Raw genomic sequence first — 16,440 nt, 5'->3', positions numbered from 1 at the left:
TGCTTCGATTTATCGCTCATGTTGTTGCTCGTTTTATTGCATTTCGATTGCAGTTCATGTGTTCGTGTGTGTGTGTGTGTGTGAATTATGAGCAACATGTTGCTGTGCAGTGCTTTGATAAGAAGCGCCAACAGATGTTGCAACAACAAAAACATGTTGTTGGCCCTTCAATTGCTCAAGTGTTGGAAATTTTGATTGAAATACTTCTTTAACAGCGGCAGCTAGAATAATAATACGCAGATCATTAGAAGTAGCAGCAATCTGTAGCCGCATTCTTGACAGCAACAGCAACAGCAGCAGCCGAGGCAACAGCAAACAATCATTAACAATGAAAGCAGCAGAACAGATATTAAGTATGTCGAGTGTTGCACTGTTGCTGCTGTTGTAGCTGCAACAACAACAACAACAACAACAATAGCTAAGCCTAAGCCTTGGTCGAGTGTTTATGTTGGTTAGTTGACACCTACGCACCAACCGACAGCAATCGCACCTGGTTTGCTTTCTCACCTGGTTGACAATTGCTGCTGTGGTTGCTGCTGCTGTGGTGGCTGCTAACGATGCGCGCGTGTCAGCAACATGTTGCTGCCACGTTTAGTATCATTAGTCAAAAGAAATGCGAACAAAAATAAATAAGCCAAGGCAACTCGGCAATCAGCAGCTCAAAAGCAGCCCAAATCAATTGCTGCCGTTGCAAGTCCTCGTTGCTGCTGCTTTGGCTGCTGTGGTTGCTGTGGTTGCTGCCGTTGCCGTTGCCGTTGTTGATTGTGTCAACGCAACAACAACCAAGTTGGCACAATAGCCAAAGTCTTGGCATGATTTATGGCCAGGCATTTCTCGCATCACCCACACAGAGATGGGCCACAAAAACGGCAACCAGCAACCAGCAGCCAGCAACCACACGCTAATTGTGTGTGAAAGCAGCAGCAACAGCAGCAACTTGCTGCATTGCTCATACGCCCACGTGTACAGCAACAACAGCAGCGATCACATTTCCATTCGCTGGCATATTTAGCATTCGCATAGACGCAATCATAACCATAAAAAGTATTTTTTAGCCACCATTTTTTTGGCTGCTTTTGTTAGCAGTTTTTTTGGCTTTTGGCTTTGCTTTGCTTTGCTTTTGCTTAGCGTCGCTTGTTTTGAATAAAAAGCGAGCGACAATTTTGGTCAGCTGCCACTCCCCTCTCGCCCCCCCCTCTTGCGTCCATAAAAGGCGCTTGTAAGTGCTACTGTTTATCCAATGCGCCGCTAACGGTAAAAATGCGCTGCATAATTTACGCAAAAAAGTTGGGGAAAATTGGAAAAACAGCTGCCGAAAAGTTTGTGTGTGTGCGAAGAGAGAGCAAAAACAACAACAACAACAACAACAACAACAACAAAAAAGGAAAAACGTTTGCGGCTCGCTTTTCACTTTTCACAAATGGCCATGCAAATTACAAGACACATTAGCCGAGTCAACAATCCTACGCCTAACCCAAAAATGGGAGCAACAGCAACGCAGCACAACGCACAGCAGCAGCAACAGCAGCAGTAGCAACAACATGCTGCATGCCCCATACCGCATGCCACATGCCGCATGCCACATGCATTTTCGGCCAGGCGAGAGAGCAGCTTACAAAACGGAAATACGCCCAAAATATGTTTACAGCAGCTGCTAAGCGATCATTGCAATTGCTCCACGAACTCACCAAGGTGGCTAACAGCAACAGCAACAGCAACATGAAAATTGCCAGCAATGGTTGCTGCTGCTGTCTCCGATAGAGTTGCCAGCAACAAAGAATATTCCATTCGTTGATCAAATTACCAATTTAATGTATAATATAATAGACAAATTATAAATTTGAATTAGTAGGCATCAAAATGCATCATTTAAAAATTCTATAAACTTTCTTCAACTCAATTTGAATGCAAAAAAAAAAGTATAAATATATTTATGTATAAAGTATAAATATATTTATGCATAAAGGCATTTTTTATGATCAGTAAATATTCAACAATTTTTATAGTTTGAATAATTAATGAGCATAACAATTTCTATTTAATATTTCAACTTCTTCGATGCTTCTTTGATTCCATTTGATTGCAAAACAAAATTATAAATCTACTACAAAATTCAAGAAAAATTTTAAAGCAATTTTTTTATTATTAGTTTGTTTGCTCAACAAATATTCTTTAATTTTCAACAAATATTCAAGTCTGAAAACTTAGTTTGTAATTTAAGATTTCTATTAGCTTTTTTTTATTTCAATTTGAATGCTTATCAACTTTATACAAATTTTATCATGTTTACAAATAGATTGATTTAAATACATATATTTTTTTTTTAATTTTAAAGCTTAAATTTATTATCAGTTCTTAAGCTCAATATTTGTACATTCAATAAATATTTTGTATGTAAAATAAATTTTAAAGTCGCAAATTTTCATTCCTTGCCCTAAATACAATGAACACATAAATTGTAAAAATTCGAATTTAAAATTACAAAATTCTATCAAAATTATTTAATTCAATTTGAGTGGGAGTAAAATTAAAAAAATGAAAATCATAAAATTTAAGAAAGAAATGATCTATTTTTTTATCTGTTTTAAAGTTAAATATTTCATGCATTTATTTGCTATTAATTCAATTTTAATGATTAGCATGAATTTAAATAATGTTAGAGTTAAATATAAAAAGTTATTTATTTATTTTTCAAATTTTCTAATCTGATTTATACTTTTATTTAAAGTTAAATATGAAAGAGAGATTATTTCTTATTTGAATTTTTTTCTCTGAGCAATTTTACTTTTATTCCAAGTTGAAGATAAGAAAGAATTGATTTACAATTCGAATTTTCTACGCTGAGCAATTACACTTTTTTGTGTTTTGTAGACGTCTCATTAATAAATGAAAAAATCACCATTTTGAAATGTGTTTATGATGAGTGATTTGCTAATTTTTGGAAATTCTCATTTGCCATAATTTGCAACACTAAATGACAGCAAAAAAACGAGGGAAATGTGCATTAACAAATAAGTTAATTGTGCGGCAAAGTTCGTGACAATTTGTTATAGATTTTTGTGGTTGCCTTCCGCTTTGCTTTTTCTCGGGGAGGTTGGCAACTCTGGCTGGTATTTGGTATTTGTTTTTGGTGCGCCTGGTTAGCCTGGTCAGTTGGCAAGTTGGCAAGTTGAGGTGGACTTTGTCGTGGCCTGTTTGGAATGTTTAGTTAACCGTAAATACCAAAAAGTCGCAATGCGCCCGCGCCATTTTGGCATTGATTGCTGAGACCGACACACACACACATAGACATGTGAATACACTCACTGGAGCGTGAATAACATTTGGTAATCATGGCACAAACACGAAAATGCATTAACCAAAATTGTGATCATAAATTTTCAATCGACACGCGGCGGGTGCTGTTGTTGTTGTTGTTGTTGTTGTTGCAGCTCTAACTAACTGAGCTCTATGTGTGCGTGTGTGTGTGTGTGTGTGAGTGACTTGGCCAAGCGCATGAATGACTGGACTAAAACTGAACTGGACTACGTTGCCATTTGGCCAGCAGCGTTTCAGATGTTGTTGCTGCTGTTGTGGCTGTTGCTGTTGCAGCTGCGCGCATTCTTGGCCAGAGAAAGTTTTTGTTGTTGTTTTTGTTGCACAAGTGGCAGGCAGGCAGGCAGCTATGCAGCTTCCACAGCATTTGCAATTGCAGTTGCAGTTGGGTCAGTTAAATGCCAAAGGCTGCCTCTGGTTGCTGCTGCTGCTGTTGCTGTTGCTGTTGCTGTTGCTGCTGTTGCTGTTGCTGCCTCCGCGGGATGGTTGCTGCTGTTCCCATTGGCATTTCGTAGGACTTTGCAGACTCCGCACAATGCTTTAGCGTGGGTGCAACACACTCAACGTGCTGTTGTTGTTGTTGTTGGTCTGAGGTTGCGCGACACTTGGTGCACTTCATTCTCCACTTGCCACTTCTTGCTTCCTTCCCTCCTCTCCCTTCCTCTCTTCCTTTCGCCTTCTTCTTGCTCTAACACTGCCACAGGCTGTGTGATAATCATGCACTTGTTTATAGGCACAAATTGCAAAGCAGCAACACACAATTGACATCGGACAAAACCCAATTGAAACAAAATTATCTTCGTATTTGACAAGTATGCGGACTATTTTCGACATTTCTTTACATAATACGTATACTTAATTTTATTTGGACTATTTTATGAAATTTATTTAAATTCGTTTGTTAATTTAACAACAAACATAAGCGGGTTTGAAATACTGAAGAGCAATAGAAATATATATCAAGCGTAATTTGAAGTCAGTTCTTAGTTGCATTGGTTGACAATCTGGTATATTTTGTTGATTATGGTATATTTTGAATGTAGTAGTATACAAATTTATATTTATAACGCGTAATTCGAAGAATTTTAGCTGCTTTGTTTCACAATTTGGTATATTTCGTACTTCATATATTTTTAATTTAGTATATTTTTAAGTATTGACAGTGTATAAACATAACAATTACACTTTAGTATTTTTTCGGTGTAGTATACATTCTTAGTATATTAAATTGGTATATTTTTAGAATATGGTATTATTGAAAATGGTGCTATTGAAAAATGAATAAAAGCAAAACAGTGAGGTAATATATACCAAATAATATGCCACACAAATACTTAAATACATTGAAAATCATATTTGGTATATTGATATAGTGTCATATTCGAAATATACCATAGAAGGTAAAATATACCAAATTGCTAGCCAAAGCAGCTAAGCAGCTATATCAGTAGTCGTAATTTGTCATACAAAAGTTTTACTAAAACAACGTTTACAATTTGTATCCAATCATAACTTAAAAAAATATTATAGCTGTATCTCTTATAGTCTCTGAGATCTAGGTGATCAAACAGGCAGACGGACAGACAGACAGAGAAATATTCTTTCTCCTTCTGCCTGTTGCATACGTTTCCTGTATGTATAAACCTTTAATAGTCTTCTACGTTATGGGTGGAAAATCAAATTTGAATAAGTTTAAATAAAGTACAAGCAAATGTTGAAATCATTTCTTTAATAATCTAGCATAATAATTACTTATTTAAAATTGCGTATTCAAAGTGTTCTTAGAACACAAAACACTTAAGCATCAAACCTCATATTTGTGTGACTATAAATTGAATTGCAGTTGAAATCGTGGCCACAGTTTAGTGAACATTGGCTTAATAAATGGATGGACTATGTCCAAGTCGAGTGTGTCCTGCTGCAGTATGTGTGTTTGTTATGCCCTCAAGCCGACAGCTGTCAGTGGTGGCAGTGGCTCTGGCAGTTATCCTTTGGCAAATGTCCTCGACTCGACTCGACTCGACTCGACTCGAGGGAGAAGGCAACGCACACAGCTTAATCGAATCAATTGGCGAGTTGCCGTTGTCGCCGTTGCTGTTGCTGTTGCCGCAGTTTCGAGTTCGTTTTGTCGACCAAACAATAAAAATTTCGACGTTTTCCTTTTTTTTTCATTGCTGTTGCTGCTGTTGTGTGTTGCTGTTATTGTTGCTGGCATATGACTCATGTTTTTGTGTGTTTTCGTAAATTTCCAATGCCTTCCTCGTTGGCTTCCTTTTTTGTTTTTTTTTTTTGTTTTATTCAATTCCCTTTTGTCGTTTTGTTCTGTGTTTGTTTTCGTTGCTGTTGTTGTTGTTGTTGGTGTTGGTGTTGGTGTTGCTGTTGCTGTCGTTGTTGTTGCTTATTTCGGAGGCGGCTTAAAGCGCGCGCTGCGCTTGCAACATGTGAGAAGCTGCTGCCGGTCGAAGGTTTTACCCCTTTTGGCCCAGCTTGTTGTCGTCATTGCTGCTGCTGTTGTTCATGTTGCTGTTGTTGTTGCTGTTGTTGTTGTTGTTGTTGTTATGTATGTGTTTGTACAACGCCTTTGCTGTGGCTTCTGTTGCTGCTGCTGTTGCTGTTGCTGTTGCTCTTGTTTCCATAGTTGTTTCAATATCAACGCATTCCTTTTAGCCTGGCCAATTGACTTGCCCACACACACACACACACACACATACATGTGAGATGCGATAAAAATTTATTGAGCTGAGGCTTTTGGCCTGTGCCTCTATCTGTTTGTTGCCTGCAACTGAGCCTCGCACTTGGAAGCTGTTGCTTGTTGTCCATTCCGTTGTTGTTGTTGTTGGCTCTGCGATATCTTTGCTTTTTTGGGTGCTTGTTGCTGTCCGTTGTTTATTTTTATTGTTGGCGAAGGTGTTGTTGTTGCTGTTGCTGTTGCTGCTGCTGCTTCTCAAAATCAATTGAGTTTAACTGCTTTTAATTTACTTGGAATTTGTACGGCTTTAATGGATTTATGTCGGCTTATGTTGCTGCTGCTTGCTGCTGCTGCTGCTGCTGCTGTGTTGCATGCTTCGGCTGCTGTTGTGCTGCTGTGCTGCATGCAACAGGTTGCTTATGTTGGTGGCTCTCTCTGTGACTCTGTGATGCTGCTGTCGCTGGTGACAAGCTGCCACATATTAAAATTTATCATGTGCTAAAAACTTATCAATTAAAAGTATGCATAACATTTTTTATGCCTCGACTGACGTTGCTGCCTTTTTACGCTCGCTGCACCTCTCAACCCCGCAGCAGCAACATCAATCAAAACGCACAGCAGCAACAGCAACAGCAACAGCAGCAGCCAGAGCAGCAGCAATTTGATGTCGCGACTGCAATTTAGACATGCCATGCCATGTTATTAACTAATTACAGGCGACTAATCTAAAACGCCGCGCACAAACAGGTGCCCATGCATCATCCCCAGACCCAACAGCAACAGTTGCCGCTGTGCTGGCTGCTGCCTAATGAAAAGTGACATCTTGGCCATGGCCAGGCCTAAACTGTCAACGTCGCCTGGCAAAGGACCGAACTTGTTTGCATGTCTTGTCATTCGTCATTCGACGACGTTGTTGTTGTTGTTGCCGTGGTTGCCGTGGTTGCTGCTGCTCAGGTGCAACGCCAGCAGCTAGAAGATGTCGCGTTTGCTGGCCACCCGCTAGCCAAACACATGTCACATGTCATGTTTGCTGCACGCACTTGTTGCACTGCTTGCAACCAACAACCCGCAACCAGCAACCAGCAACGGTTGCTGCCTGCCAGTTGCCATTGCCGGAAGCAAGCTGTGTGTTAATTACAAAGAACTCTTTGCTGCCATTTGTTGTTGTTGCTGTTGTTGTTGTTGTTGTTGCTGTTGATGATGATTATGATGTTGCTGTTGTGTTGCGTTGACATGCGTTGCTAAACGTGCCGCCGGTCGGTTGTTGCTGTCGTTGTCGTTGTCGCTGCACGCATTCAAATGAGCCAGACGTTGAGCAACTTGATTTCCTGCAACATGTTGCTGCCGTGGCTGCATAGCGAATGCGGCTTGAGCAGGCAACATGCTTTTGAGATTATGAAAATTAGATATACAAATCAGCAAACGGATGCTGCCAGCAACAGCAGCAGCAGCAGCAACAGCAACCACAGCAGCAGCAACAACATTTGATGCCTGCAAGATCAAAAAGAAATGTTTAAAATGAAAAAAGGAAAAAAAGAAAAAAGAGAAGCAAACGTTGCTCAAGTCATGTTGATGTCTGTTGCTGTTGTGCTGCCGGGCCAAAACACAACATGCAACATGTTGCTGCGGGTCAGGGTCGTTGTTGCTGTTGCCGCAGCAGCAGCAGCAGCAGCTTCTGCTGATGTTGCTGTTGCTGCTGTCTCCTGCGTAAATTGCTTACCAATCAAATGGCACTCGACTTGAGAGAGTCGCGGAAATTGCTTGAAACGGAAATGTGCTCGTCGTGGTTGCTGCTGCCACTGTTGCTGCCACTGTTGCTGCTGTTGCCAATTTCATGTCATTTGTTGACAACGCGTTGCGGATATTGTTTAGCATTTTGCATAAAGTTTTAGCGAACAACTTAAAAAAAAAAAACAGACACACAAATTGGGTTAGAAGGAAGTTGTCGCTTTGCCAGTAAGCGCCTCTCTCTCCCTCTCTCCCGCTCTCCCTCTCTCTTCGTCTCCCTCTCGCTCTTCAGTGCCTCCCCAAGCAATGGTTGCTGCTGTTGCTTTGCCTGTTGCTCTTGTGGCAGCATTCAAAAATGCCCTCGGCACAACTTAATTATAGTGCTTTGGCCTGCATTGGCAGGCGCCGCACCAGCAACACAACAACACAGCAACACACAGCAACAACTGCCAACTGGCCACGCCTCCTAAATGCACACACACACACACACACACACACTAACACACACGCATGCATACAATTGGTATTTGCTTTAGGCCACGGCTGCTTTGTTGATTTTTCGATATAAGTATTTCGCTGTTGTTTTTGTTTTCTGTTTTCTGTTTTCTTGCTTTTTACGTTTGTGTTTTTGTTGTTGTTGTTGTTTTTGTTTTTTTTCTTGGGGCTGTGTTTTATGTCTCTGCCTGCCGTCCACGGCTGGGCGGGGTGGCTTTGGGGGCGTGGTCAGCGGCCAGCGCCAAGCGCTTTTCTCGAGAGAGGAAACTCTCGAAATAAATTTATTACCCGCTCCGCTTGATCAATGCGAAGAAGAAGAGTTCAGCTTAATACACTTTTATTAAATAGATAACCAAAAAACCTCAATTGAATGCTCTTTTAATAGATTCTAAGAGTGTTTCAATCAATTGATTTCATCTAAGCTTTACAAATAATTCAAATATATTTGAATTTCTTTCCTTCAATTTCATTTTGAGATTCATTTCAAAATGTTAAAGTACCAAACAATTAATTTGGTATTTTTAAATTTATAAATAAGGAGTATTCAACACAAATGTTAATTTCAATATAAAACTAAAGAAAATATTAATAAAGTTTTGGTTTAATGTGTGAAATATAATAGAAGAATATTTATTCTCCCAATAAAGTGCTGTAAAATAATAATAGAAATTTTTACCAGCTTATTTTATGTTTTAGTTGTTTCTCAATTTTGTTTTGTAATTTGGATAGATGACTTTGAATTTTTCAGACTTTTCTAGCATACGTTTCCATATGTTTTATGTTATTGAAAGATCAATACAAATTTTTGTATTTTAGTATAAATTAATATTCTTTACTTGGGTTTGATTGTAATCATTTTTTTGATTGACACCGTTGGCATAACTTTTTGCTTTCTCTAGTCCAAAAATTCGATTAGAATTATATTATTTAAATATCAATAGAATTATTAATTAACAATTTATACATTCTTTAATATTTAATTTTAAAGCAATTTTAAAGTAACAAACTAATTTGTTTAAAAACGAACTTCATAGTTGACTTTATGAATAAAAATAATATAAATAAATAAAAATAGGATAGAAATAGCAATCGCAATCACAAATAAAAATAGAAAAGCAATAGGAATCGCAATTCGTGCAATTTTCTATGTGTCCCAACTGCATTTGTCAATCGACTAGCAATATGTCATTATAGAGTTGCCGTTGTTGCCTGCAATGCTGTTGCTATTGCTGTGGCTGTTGCTGTGGCTGTTGCTGTGGCTGTTGCTGTTGCTGTTGCTGCGTTGGCTCCACTTGCAATCATTATAATTTATGGTAACTCATTTGTGGTTTTTTTTACACCCGCTAACGGGGTTGGTCAGCACCTTGGCAAAAAAGATTGAGGAGAGTTGTGGAGAGATGCAGACGGTGGAGAGTTGCGGAGAGGTGGAGAGTTTGGAGAAACGAGACCTGCAGCTATTCGAGCCGCTTAATTATAGGCGGCAAAGCAAGCCTGACACAAGAGAGAATACAGTGGGCGGGAGAATGGAGAGTGGAGAGATTGGAGAGTGTGAAGAGCACAGGGAGAAGTGGAAGTTGACTATGAAGATGGAGATGGAGATGCGGTTGTGGTTGTGGTTGTGGCTGCGGTTTTAATAAGCACTTGCCTGCCAGATCATTAAAGTAAAAATTGATTTTCTAACTTGCAACGATTTTTGCATTAACAATTAGCTTTTGGCATTGCCCCCTTTTTGCTTTTCTTTTCCCATTTTTTTTTTGTTGCAACATTTTGTTGCGCTCTTAGTTGCAGCTCATTCGCGCCGCTTTATTAATTAACAATGCCACACCAGGCAGCCGCATTTAAGGCATTAATTGCCTCAACCGGTTACCAGCAACACAGCTAGAACAGAGAACACAGAACAGCAGCAACAGCAGGCTGGACGGCTAATCAATCTAGCAAATTGTCGCCCAGTCACTATCGAAGCAATATTCAAACACCAAAGTGATCTACAATCTGCATTCTCTGTCTCCCTCTCTCTCTCTCTCTCTCTCTATCTCTGTCTATTCTCTAATTATGACAACTACGCAGCTGTGCGTGCTCACGTGTTTTTCTAATTAGCCGGCCCCAAGATGACAATAAGCGATAAAGCCGTCGCCAGCATTGGACGAGCAAATTGACAATCATCGTCGCTTGCACTCCGAGTTGAGTCGCAGTGGCTGCCTCCCCCTCCTCCCCTTCCATGCGGAGGAAACGAGTAAACGTGCTGCCAACTTGTCGCAAATTAGATCAGATCAAAAGCAAAAAAAACAACGAAAAAAAATGAATGCTGCTTTGGTTAGTTGAACATTAATGAGGAATAACATATAAAGAAACTCGAGTGCAACTCATGCTTAATAAAACACTTGGTTGAATCTACAAGTATATTGAACAATAAGTGCTGCCAACTTAATTTAATGAAAAACTTGGATTTTATTTATATTTCAAAATTTGTATTGAATAATCTGTTCGTAAACTTTTTACTCGAGTTTTGAAACACTCTTGAAAGAAATATAAAATAATTTGATTCCCTTTCGCCATTTTAAATACTTTTTAACCTAAACTGTTTGCCAACGCATCTAAATTCATTTTGATTTTTAGAAATTTTATAATTTGTAATTTAATTTGGTGTTCATTTCCTAAATAACCTTACAAAATGAAATCTTTAATCTTACATAAATATTGCAAATACATATTATATGTATATACAGTTAGGCATTGATACATATTAAATTCTTTTAAAAGTGCAAATTTCAATGGCTTCAATGGCAAGTTTTAGGATTTTTAATCTTTAAGATTGTAGCAACAAAATGTTTTTTTTTTTTATTAAGAGTTATGTTTCTTTTAAGAATCCCATATGGATATATTTAAAAGCAAGTTTCAAACTATAATTTTAGCTGTTTTCTAAATTTGAAAAACTGTTTCTGGTACTCAGATTCTTTTGTAGGTTTTAAGAGGACTTTTTAAATATAGATATTATAAATTATATTATTTTTTATATGTCTGTCTGAGATAATTAGTTGCGCTTGTTTGTTGATTTACAAATTACAATTTACAATAAAGCGACTTATTTGTATATTTATTGTTAATACAATTCGACTAGAAATGGGATTTCATTTTTAGATATTTTATGAGATTTATTTAAATTGCAATTCGTTAGGAAATTAACTACTTAATTCGACATTTTATTGGGTATTTGGATAATATTACTGCTGTTGTGGAATGGTCGAATTTTGAACCAAGTTGGCAGCGCTGTCGCATTTGGTATTGACAGTCAATGGCACCGTCATCGTCATCGTCACCGTCAACTTCATCTTCAGTTTTAACTGTGTGGCGTTTGCGTCAATGGCGCTGCCTGGCACACCCACTGCCCGCGTTGCAAGTTGCAAGTTGCCAGCAGTGTTGCCCCCTCTGAGTGTGTGCCCCGCTGCCTGCAACGCCCACTGAGCGTTGGCTGAGCTTTAATGCGTTTTCATTTAACACAGGCCCAGTTGTTGGCTCCAGCTTGTTAGCTATCCCCACATGTGTGAGTGTGAGTGTGTGCGTATGTGTGTGTGTGTGTGTGTGTGTGTGTGAACACCTCCCACTTGGCAATCTAATATAGAGCTGCCTCCCCATGCTGCCGCTGCTCGATCCTGACTTTACTTAAGTCCCAGCTTGACTTGGTCTGCCTATCAAGTGCCCCTTGTTCGTTGTTGTTGTTGCGGTTGTCGTTGCAGCTGCTGTTGTTGTTGTTGTTGTTGTTGGTGGCGCGTGTTGGCGTTTCATTTCGTTCTTCTCTTTTTATACCCGCCACCGATAGGGTAAAAGGGTATTATACAGTTGTGCCGGTAAACGTACGCACAATCTATTATTATTATATATACTTTATATATACTTTATATATACTATTAATATTATATACTTTGGTTGACCAAATTTTCTACTCTTTGGTATATTTTGAATGAATACATTTGGTATATATTTTAAATATAACATGGATATATCAGCTATATTTAGAATATATTTTAAATGTTATCGTATAGCGATATATCTGTGATATATTTAGTTATATTTAAGTATACATGTATACATATAGATTGCAAATGTGTATTGATATTGCTGCTATATTTGGTATATTTTGGTATATATTTTAAATGTTATATCGATATATCTTCTAGATTTAATATATATTCTGAACGTTATAATGATATTTGGTATATTTAAGTATATATTTTGAATGGTATATCGATATACCTTCTATATTTGATATAGTTTAGTATATTTCAGTATATATTTTGAATGTAATAGTATATCAATATATCGGTGATATTTGGTATATTTAAGTATATTGATATTTCTGATATATTTAGTATATTTTGGTACAATTTTAAATATAACATCGAAATATCTCCTATACTTTGTATATATTTTGAACGTAATAAACGTATATCAATATATTTTGTGGATATTTGGTGTATTTAAGTATATATTTTAAATGCAATGTTATATCGAAATTACTGCTATATTTCGATATATTGGCAATATCTATGCATATATTTGAAATATAATGGTATATCGACATACTTGCAATATTTGGTATATTTTGGCATACCTGCGATATATTTTGGTATATTAAAGTATATATTTTTAATGTTCCACTTGGTTGGTATATTTGAGTATAAATTTTAAATGTTATAGTATATCGGTATCTCTGCTATGTCATGCATATTGAAGTATTCTTTTTTTTGGCATATTTCTTCGGTATAATTTAAGAATAATACCGCTTTCGCATAGTTTGAATACCGGGTATCTCATAGTCGAGCAGACTCGACCGTAGCTTTCTCACTTGTGATCATTTTGTGATCATTTTTTTTTTCTCGATTTTATTTTGTGTGTTGTTTTCTTAAGCCATTTTTCGCACATTTTGCTGACGTTTTGGAGCTATTCGCTTCCGCATGCCACACATACATATGTATGTAGATGCCACAATATCTAGCAATATATTTATATACGTATAGCTATATATTCATGGCTCATATCAATTATTTTACGCTGCGGCTGCAACGTCGCTCCACATTAATAACGCATCCACCCTCTAATTGCATTCTGCCTCCGCTGCCGCCTTAATCGAATTCCAATTGCAACGTGCAACGTGCAACGCGCAACGCGCTGCGATTTCGATTACGCGCTGCTATTTTCGGGGCAAGCTGATAAGGCAATTCCCCCTCCTCCTCCTCCTCCTCCTTGGTCTCCTCCCCAAGGCAGACAACTCGAGGCTCTTTGTTGGGGGCTTTTCTTTAGTTTTTAGTTTTAGAAAGTGGCAACGTTTCGTAGCTGCTGCTTCCGCATTTGGTTGCGAGTCCGAGGCCGTTGCTAAGTTATGTGCTCAGATTAGCGGGTGTGTGTTAACTCTGTGTGTGTGTTAACTCTGTGTATGTGTGTGTGTGTGTGTCTGGTCAACCTCTATCGCCCAGCCTAATGAAAACCATAACTTTGGCTTGGCATTTTGGGCCGGCCACAGTTGTAGTCTAGTGGCAAAAGGCGTCGCCTTTTTTGGGGTCACTCACTGCAAACCTCATCATCAGAGCGCAGATAATGATCATTAACGAAATGCTGATGATGAAAGATTGAAGCTGTTGCTGATAGTGCTTATCAGCGGACAGTCAAAGTAAAGTGGAAAATTCACCAGAGATTTTTGATTTTGAATTCAGCTAAATATGTTAAAAATATATTCACAAAATATTAAGCTTACATTTTGTGTGTTTGATTATAAGTTATAAAACTTGTAAAATTTATATCAATTTGTATTTCAAATTTAATTGCATTGAAAATAATATTTTGTTGATCTTTTCTTATTTAATAGTTACCAGATGATGTAGTTACTAAATGATGTACTAGGTTTTTTTTAATTGCTACAAAGTGAATCTGACATTTTTTGTTTGATTAAATATTAAATGTGTGAACAAAAAGTTAAAGAACTAGTCAAAATTAAATGTATTTTAATATCAAATTAAATAGAATTATAAAAATTACTTATTTGATGACAATCTGGCATATTTTGTACTTTATGATGTATTTTCAATGTTATACCGATATACCAAATATAGCATTCGGTATATTTTAGTATTTTATATTGGTATATTTTTAGCATAATGTTGCGTATCGTATTTTTTTTGGTACCGTATGAAAGCTAAACAACATTTATGTTAAATAAAAAAAATGTTAATGCAATTAAAGAATAAATATAATCTAGAAAATGTTTTTAATTTGTATTTATTCGTTTATCTGTTTCCTTGTCATCATTGATATAAGTTCAATTACCATTTCTAATATACATATTATATATAGTATTAATATTTTCTATATGCTCCTCAATATGTTTATTAACATTTGCTTTTCACGTTTTCCATTCTATTTGCAGGTGAGTTGAAAGTCTTTTGGCGCTTCGACGACTTATGTGGCTTATGCGGCCACATTGCCAAGCAGGTAAAAATGCCTTAAATAGTAATTCAGGTTGACCAAAATTGCTGACAACTGCAGTAGCAGCAACCACAACAGCAGCAACATAATCAGCATAAATATGAGCAAGGAGACGTTGAGGAAATCAGCAAAGCCAAATTAAAACAATTTGTAAAAAGTTCACACAGTTGCAAGAAAGAGAAGCTGTACATATGTATGTATATGTGTTGTATATGTATATAGATGCCTATTCAGTTGGCTGATTTTGGCTAAAGGCTGTCACATTTTGCAGTTGTTGTTGTTGCCATCGACTGACCATAGAGAAATGACCACAAAATGTGCGCATAAATCAACACAATGGCCAAATGCAGCAGCAGCCACAGCAGCAGCAGCAGCAACTTGAAGTCTAGCTGCAACAGCCGCCAAAGGTGTGGAGCCTGCCACAGCAATAGCAACAGCAACAACATCGCATGGAAAATGCAAATTTCACATGGAAAACGAGCCGCGGGGGATGACAATTTGTTGTTGTTGCTGCTGACTGAAAACAGTTGCTGTTGCTGATGTTGTTGCTGTTGCTGTTGCCGTTGCCATTGCTGCCGCTGCGAAATGAATTAATAAACTTGCAACGGCGGCGGCTTTTGTAAAAATGCCGCCAATGCTTGTTGCTGCTCCTGTTGCTGCCGTTGTTGCCGTTGTTGCTGTTGTTGCTGTTGCCTTACAGCAACAATACGCAATGAGTGCTGAACAAACGAAATTGAAATCTGACACCAAAAAGAATTGACACACACGATTTGGCTTTGCCCCAAACGGAGAGTGAGAGAGACTCTCAAAAATGCAAATCAATGAAAATTGACCAACTGCAGCAGCAAACGTTAACGTTAACGTTAACCTGACTCAAATTGCTTTTAAATTGTTTAAAAATAACAGCGGCAGCAGCAGCAACCAAAAGTAAAACAAGCTATGCAAAATGCTATTAGCGTTAGTTTTTATCCCTGCAGCAACAACAGCAACTGCAACAGCAACTGCAACAGCAACAGCTGCTGCTGCCTTTGTTGCAATTGAAATGTCCAGCATCCGTTTTTGGGTTGCGGCCACTTTTGGTTGCTGCTGTTGTTATTTTATTGATTCGCCAGCCTGAAAATTGATCTGAATTTTCGGCTCAGCAACTCAGCAACCACTTTGACTGCTGCGGCTGCAGTTCATTTGCATATCGCGACTCTTGACTGTCTTTTGGTTGCTGTTCCGATTATGAATGACTGTTAATTGTTTTGGGCTATTACGTTGCACCAACTGCAACTGCTTGCCACAGGCTGTGTGCCCCACCAAAACTGACCTTTGCAGACCAGAAAGCGAAGGTATTGCAAGTGTTTAAATAAGGGCAAAGCAATTCATTCGATTAGTGCGGTATTAATTTAAAAATATACCAATTTTTTGTATACCGAAAAAGTATCAGAATATACCAAAAGCTATATGTGGTATATTAAAATACTAATATATAGAGAATATACTATAGCATACAAAATATACCAAATGTCTGAGTCGAGTAACTCGATGTCCTGAATATCGTATATCGTATTTTCACATATGTATCGTATTTTCATATATCGTGCATAATTCTAGTTGTAGCTTTATTATATCGCATAGCTTCGATACCTCTCTCTTCTCATTGTTGCTGCGATTTTCTCTCTTTCCTCCTCCCTTTTCTCTATCCCTATCTCCCTCTATCATTTCCTGTATCTCTGTCTTCCTCTCTCTCT

At 37.8% G+C, this 16,440-nt stretch overlaps 1 protein-coding gene across 7 annotated transcripts in view; it reads left to right on the top strand.

Annotated features, from left to right (window-relative positions):
- Positions 1-16,440, top strand: part of LOC133849225 (pneumococcal serine-rich repeat protein) — a 198,756-nt gene that overhangs the window by 97,581 nt on the left and 84,735 nt on the right. The window contains exon 4 of one of the 7 annotated variants that reach the window (XM_062285146.1): positions 14,646-14,710. The exons of the other annotated variants lie outside the window; for them this stretch is intronic. The gene's annotated coding sequence lies outside the window, so the exon portion shown is untranslated. The remainder of the gene's footprint in view (positions 1-14,645; positions 14,711-16,440) is intronic. 7 annotated transcript variants of the gene reach the window in all.

The sequence above is a fragment of the Drosophila sulfurigaster genome, chromosome X (assembly GCF_023558435.1).
Source record: "Drosophila sulfurigaster albostrigata strain 15112-1811.04 chromosome X, ASM2355843v2, whole genome shotgun sequence".
Lineage (NCBI taxonomy): Eukaryota > Metazoa > Arthropoda > Insecta > Diptera > Drosophilidae > Drosophila > Drosophila sulfurigaster.
Note: the sequence above shows the minus strand (reverse complement) of the source record. Positions and strands in the feature narration are given on the sequence as shown.